The 7,162-nt window shown below is 41.9% G+C and overlaps 1 pseudogene; it reads right to left on the reverse strand.

Annotated features, from left to right (window-relative positions):
• Positions 1–3,501: 3,501 nt before the first annotated feature.
• On the reverse strand, positions 3,502–4,404 carry LOC146724775 (uncharacterized; annotated as a pseudogene).
• Between the last annotated feature and the right edge of the window lie 2,758 nt (positions 4,405–7,162).

The following is a 7,162-nucleotide window of genomic DNA, read 5'->3' on the forward strand; positions in this document are numbered from 1 at the left end:
AGGAGCAAAAATTTCAAACCGATCTAGTGCGGGCGTCCTCCAATGGGGAAAAACCGATTGCATACAGCGGACACGCCAAAATGTATAGGCAGATTTTTGTACACCCCTCTGAACGAAGACAATGCCTCTTATGGCGATCGTCTCCGAGGCTCAGGTCGACGAATACCGACTTCTTAGGGCACTTACGGCACCTCCCCCTCCTTATCAAAAAGATTCATGTTGGGGCCCCTACACCCCCGGGTCCGTAACTCAAAACTCACGCCCCCTGCGACAACAGTTTTGGAAAATTTTTCGCGCTGGCCCCCCAAACCTTTTGCGTACCGCCCTTTCTCCAAATGTATTGTGTGCCCCGGGGGAGAATGCATGGGGGCCCCAAAAAGTTTATGGGGCCCGGGGATTTGGGGGCCCCCGGGAATTCACGCCCCTTTTAAACCCCATACCGGGTGATTACGCGGGGCCCTTTAAGGGGAGTACGCCCTAAAGGTCGGGGGTCATAAACCCCGGGAAAAAATTTTCCCAAATTTTTTGGGGGAAAGTATAAAATTTTACTCTTTAATTAAACTTTTATTTTAACCAAATTTTTATTTATATTCAATTGGGGTTTTTTTTAAAAATCGTAGATATTTTGAAAATTGAATGGTAATTTAAAAAGTTTTTTGGGCGATATCAGTGGGGCGCGCCGGCCCGTTCCCCTCAAAATTCAAATTATTGTTGATCGACTGGTGGCTTTCCCGCCTCGTAAAGGCTCGCTCCGAGAGGGGAAAGTGTTTTACAGCAACGAACATAGTTTACTTGTAAATTTTCAGCTGATCGATAGCACGGTTCGCAGAGATCTGATTCTCGGTTTTTTTGGGGACGTTTCCGAGGGTTTTTGGGCCGGAAAACCCCTTTTTTTTCGGGGGTGGGGTTTTTTTTTGGCGCAAAACGGAGCGCGAAAGAATAGGGTAAATAAAATTACCCCGTTTTACAGCGTGGCTCTTTCACATTTGGGGGGGTGAAAAAAGTCCCCCAAATGTTGTCGGTTTTGTCGGTTTTGAACCCATCGAACCCTTTTCCCTTTGAAAAAACGAGGGGATTAATTAAAAGGCTTATTGATTATTTCAAATTGGTTTTTGATATGCGTCCAAAAATACCGTCCGCCTTTGTGTGTGGGCATTTGATATTTTTTTAAAAAATTTTGCGGGGCAATGAAATTTTAAAGTAAAATTTTTCCCCAAACAGAAAAAAAAATTTTTATGGCTTCATTAAGAAAAATAAAATAGTGCCTTTAAGGGCCGGGCCCAAAAGAGGCCCAAAGGGGAAAACGAAAAAAGAAAATTTTAATTAAAAGGAAAGGATCTCAATTTGAGATCCCAAAATTTCCCCATATAAATTAATTTTGAAAAAATTTCATGGAGGAAAAAAGCGAGGGGAAAATATAGGTCCGAAAAGTCGCGGGAAACGGGAATCGAACCCCCGTCTTTCACTTTTCCCGGGGGAATTTCTTTAAACCCAAATAAGCCATTCAGACCCCTTTTGACCCCTATTTTTCATTTGCCTTTTTAAGTAGATGTTGTAAAAAACCCCCCGTGATTTGCCAGGGGGAATAAACTCAGAAATAAAAAATTTTTTTGGCCCCTTCCCAAAATTTAAAAAATAAAAGGGTTTTTTTTTGCGCCTTCTAAGCCGGGCAATAAAGGGAAGGAAACGAAAAAAAAAATTAAATTTTTCCCGGAAAAAGGGATTCAAATTTTAGGGTCCAAAGTTTCCCCCTATTTTAATTTTAAAATTTCATATGGGGAAATAAGAGCAAATCGCCCGGAAAGTGAAAAACGCGGGTTCGTTCCGCTTCAGGTCTTTTCGGGCCTAGATTTTTTCGCTTTTTTTCCATATGTAAGTTTCGAAATTAAATTTTTATTTTGGAACTTTGGGGTCTCAAATTTAGAAAAGTTCCGTTTAATTAATTTTTTGTTTGTTTTCCCTTTGGGTCTATTTCCCGGTTAGAAGGCAGAATTTTATTTTTTAAAAATTTTCCCAAAATTTAATCGGACAGTTCCCCTCCAAAGCCGTCCGCCTGGGAATAAAAGGGTTTGCTTTATTTTTGATTTTCGACCGGAAGGAACAAAAAAAGTTTTTTAATGGGGCGCTTTTAATCGGTTTTAGCCGTTTTTTTAAAAGTAAAACCCACTCGAACGAGCCGATCGTTTCCCGGATTTGGGGATTTACCTTAAAGGGGCCAAATTCCCTCGACTTGGGGGGGAAAATGGATCCCCGAAAAGTAAGACTAATCTACCGGGTGTGGTTTGAGGTTTTTAAAAAGGGAAAAACCCTTTTGGGCCCTTGTTGTTGGTTAAAAATTTAAATACGTATTCTTTTCCCTGCCCCTTCCCCGACGGCGTTGCTTAATTGCTGCAAAGGTTTCCCAAACGAGAATAAACGATTTCGGGGGGTTTTTGGTAAGCCCGGGTTTGGGATCGAGCTTAAGGAGCCCCCGATCAAATTTTAAACGGCCAGCAGTCAATGTTCGTATGGGGAAAAACCCCCCTTTCCCTGTCAATAAATTTAAAAAATTTAACCCATTAAATTTTGATATTCCCCAAAGAAAGTAAAATTTTTGTTTTTTTATCCAAAAAAAAGACGCTAAAAATTTTCGAGACTGCCCCTGAGGAAACTTGTACGAATAATTTAAAACCCTTTTAAATTTAAAAATAATTTTTAATTTTTTTTTGTGGAAATTTTAAAAGTCTTCGAGAAGAAAGTTTTTTCCCTTTTTTTTCGGCAATAATTCGATTTCCCTTCGAACGGGTGGGGGGTATGTCCCCGATAATAAAATGCGCGGGCGTAGCCGGGGCAGATTGTGGAAAAGAAAGACTATAGGGATACAAAAAAATTCTTTTTAATTTTAAGTTACCAATTTTTAATGCGCAAGGGGCCCTGTACCCCCCCGGGTTTAGGTGGCAATGATCGGGGGACGGTTTTATGTCTTCGTCAAACGGTTTTTTTACCAAAAGTGGGCAATGCGTTTGCGAGGGGAAATTTTAACCACTCGTAAGGGCGGGTTTAAAATTTTCCATGGGGGCATTGGTCCCTTAAAAAATTTTTTACGGGATTTCTAAATTTTTTTTAAAATGTTCGGGCGAACCCCTGCGACGCAAACGGGGAAAAAAGGGGGGAATTGTACGCGGACAACAAACTGTCGTACGAACACTGTAAATAGTATGCGATGCTGAACACTTGATGGTGTTGATGATTTTTGGCATCTTCGGTCTTTGCCAAAACACACTCGAGGTCGGCGTACACTACAAACGGCAGCCGCTCCTTCCTCGTGTAGTTGTCGAAACTGAGCCACTTGTCATTCTCGCTCGGCAACCGAATAGCGCAGTCGTTCAGTTTCCCGCAATCTTCCATATGCGCCTGCAATTTATCCACCGCTCTGAAATAATGTAGGCATCTGTAAAAAAAAATAAAAAATAAAAAATTTAATTAGAAATATTTTAAATATAATTTAAGTTTACTATATACTTACCGATCGCAAATAAATTTTTGACCAGTGTGTTTGCTCAGTTACGAGCTCACGAGACGAGACAGATTTTTTATGCACGCGAAATGTCCAACGCTGTTTTCGTCCTCCATGTACAGCAGATTGACGTGCCTGTCCTTCTTTTTTTCCGAAAGACGCAACGGGACGATGTTCTCGTTCTCGATGATGTACACATTCACGGAAATGTCGTTTGCAAGTTCAAACTTTTTAATTTGATTCACAGTCACTGGAAACTCAATGTTTTGGAGATTCAGCACTGTTGTGTAATGTGGATAAGAGGATTCTCGACCCGTGTTTCTTTCAGCAGGGTAAAGAGCGGCCACCACCGACCATGCGAAACACGCATTGTCCGCTGATTGCACATTAACCACCGCTCTCTTTGCCATAATTTTTTGCGGTAATTTGACATGACATCCCGCGCGCATTGGATTGTACTTGTTGATATTTACTGTCAAATCTATTATCCGCGACAATGCCCAACCGCTATCGCGTTCCTGGAACTCTTCTAGCGATGCTAGCGTGGGCTCGATTACGCGGCGCTCGTACCACTCTCGTACATCGGACGTGCGAAAGAGTTCAAAGTTTCTCGTGTTAATACTTTTATTGGCGCGCTTGTCACCGGACACAAATTCACCGTTGAAAACAGTGTTCACTTTTACACTGGCGTGTCTCTGTAGCACATTCTCCACGTTCTCGACTACAATGTCTGCGGCATTTTCCAAAAACTGACGCGGTTCGATGTGGTCTGCGTTAATTACCGCACCGGTCAGTATACGGCTATCGAACGCCGTATCGATTTCGCGCCAAACGAGTCTTTGCGCGTTATTGCCGCCGCCACTGAATCCGCCGCCGCTGCCACTAGGTATGGATCCACCACTAAACATGGACTCACCGACATACTGTCTCTGCAAGCGCACCTTCGCACCCTCGAGTCGCGCTATTCTCGCCACGAGAGATTGTCTATGTCCAATCGAGAGACGCGGACGCTTGGCACGGCTGCGTTCTTCCAGCTCTTCGCACTCTTGCAACCATCCGAAATATTCGCCCAAGTTAGCAACTTGGCGGGAACGCTCCAACAGGTCGCGCTCAATGTTCTCCATTTTTGTAAAAAATTCACTTATTACAAAAAAACTTCTTTGCACACTAAACTTTTTTTCTTGCACCTCGAATGAAGCGTGCGCTCGCCAGTGGTACTATGGCCCGGCAGCTGCATCGGTCCTCATTATATATCCCGATCATCCCTTTGTTCGTGGGGATGATGATGCAATTGTTAATTCGCGAGAAATATTTGTGTGATATCTTCGGAGAAAATTTAGATATCGCTGATAATTCTTAGAAATACATAGATAAATTTCACCCCGTCGGATTGACACGCCGCGCAAACATGTCGCAACCTGTACGGATCAACCCGCTTGATTGTCGGCGAACCTTTTGTTCTTAGTAATTCGCAGAATTATCTTATCAAACTTAGATATCCGATTGTCGGCGCTCAAGCTTGGATTCTGAAACGGCGGCAGCCATTCGCAGAATTTTTATCTTATCTTCGGAGAAAATTTATGAAAACTTTGATACCGCTCAAGCTTATCTTTGATACCTTACAAAGACGCCGCTTATCTTTGATACCTTACAAAGACGCCGCTTATCTTGGATTCGAAAACTTAGCTTATCTTATCTTGGATTTTCGGAAGAAAATTTATGAAAACTTTGATACCGCTCAAAGACGCCGCTTATCTTATCTTATCTTGTTTATGAACATATCAAGTAACATGATCCCCTTATCTTATCTTGTTTATAAATATATCAGGTAACATGATCCCCTTATCAGGTTATCTGATATGTTTATAAACAAAAGATAAGCTTATCTACTGATAAGACCCCCTCCCCCGCGTGACGTCTCCCCCCTCGCCACCGATTCCCCCCGCCCCTCACCCCCCCTCATTGCCCCTGAGTTAGAACTCTCCTAGTATACCTACTACTACCGATGCCTCGGACTATCAATCGGAGCCGTACTATCACAAGGAACGGTAGGCAAGGATAGACCTATCGCATACGCCAGCCGAGTATTATCTCGCGCGGAACAAAATTATAATACTACGGAGAAGGAACTATTGGCAATTGTATGGGCTGTTAAACATTTTCGACCATACATTTATGGCACAAAGTTTAAAATAATTACCGATCATAAACCCTTGATATGGCTATTCAATGTAACTGACCCCGGGTCTAGATTAATCCGTTGGAGACTGAAACTCGAGGAATATGATTATGAAATCATACACAAGGCCGGACGAGCAAACGCGAATGCCGACGCGCTAAGTCGACAAGTAACCCGAGATATCAACGAGGAGACAAAAAATAGAATCTTCACGTTAGAAGAAGACGAAGAAGAAAAAGAAGAGGAAGAATTCGCAGATAATACAAGGAAATATTCTGAAGAGGAAAAGAAACAAATACTCTATGAATATCACGATGCACCCACAGGAGGGCATCAAGGAATCGAACGAACAATCAAAAGAATTCGATTAAACTATAACTAGGCCAGGATTGACAAAAGATGTCGAACAATATATCGCAAAATGCAAATCCTGCCAAAAAAATAAATTATCGCGCCGAATAAAAGCACCCCTCGTAATCACAGATACTCCGAATAAACCATTTGAAAAATGTGCATTAGATATCGTCGGACCGTTAACAGTTACCACTAACGGAAACAAATATTCACTAACATTTCAGGATAGCCTGACGAAACTCAGTAAAGCGATACCGATCGCAAATCAGGAAGCAAATACCGTCGCGAAAGAGTTCGTTACGAAAATAATTTTCGAACACGGCATTCCCGAAAAAATTTTAACAGACCAAGGCACAAATTTTATGAGCGAAGTATTTAAAAATATATGCAAATTATTAAGAATAAAAAAGATACAAACAACCGCGTATCACCCCGAGAGTAATGGAGCATTAGAAAGATCGCACCGCACATTAGCCGAATATTTGCGACAATATATAAATGCTGACCAAACCGACTGGGATGAATGGGTGCCATACGCAATGTTTACATATAATACCACTCCTCATTCAGCTACGGGATATACCCCCTTTGAACTAATATATGGACGACAAGTCGAACTACCGACGGCACTAACAAAACCGCCTAAACTGACGTATAATTACGATGACTATCTACAGGAACTAAGGGAAAGAATACGTGCCTCAAATCAACTTGCGAAAGAAAATATTAAAGAGGAAAAAATAAAATCGAAAGAATACTTTGATAAATCCGCGAAAGAAACCGAATTTAAAATAGGCGACAAAGTACTCGTATACGACGAGACACTCCGACGCGGACGATCCAAGAAATTAGACGCATTATGGGCAGGACCGTATACAATAATAGAAAAAAATTCAAGCGTAAATTACACAGTAAAAAAAGGAAGAAGAGCGATACGCATACACACAAATAGATTAAAATTATTTATTGAAAATTAGGACTTACCTAATTGTCTGCTTCGTCCTCGCGACATAAAGGAAGAGGCCGCCCCTCTTGCAAAGCTCTCAAAGTCTGCATGGCCGGAATCATAAATCCCTCCTCGGGAGGCACCAAAGCAACTTCGCGCACAACGCGCACACCAGACCTCACATTTA

Source organism: Nylanderia fulva, unplaced genomic scaffold, assembly GCF_048542155.1.
Source record: "Nylanderia fulva isolate GAGA-0341 unplaced genomic scaffold, ASM4854215v1 Scaffold1171, whole genome shotgun sequence".
Lineage (NCBI taxonomy): Eukaryota > Metazoa > Arthropoda > Insecta > Hymenoptera > Formicidae > Nylanderia > Nylanderia fulva.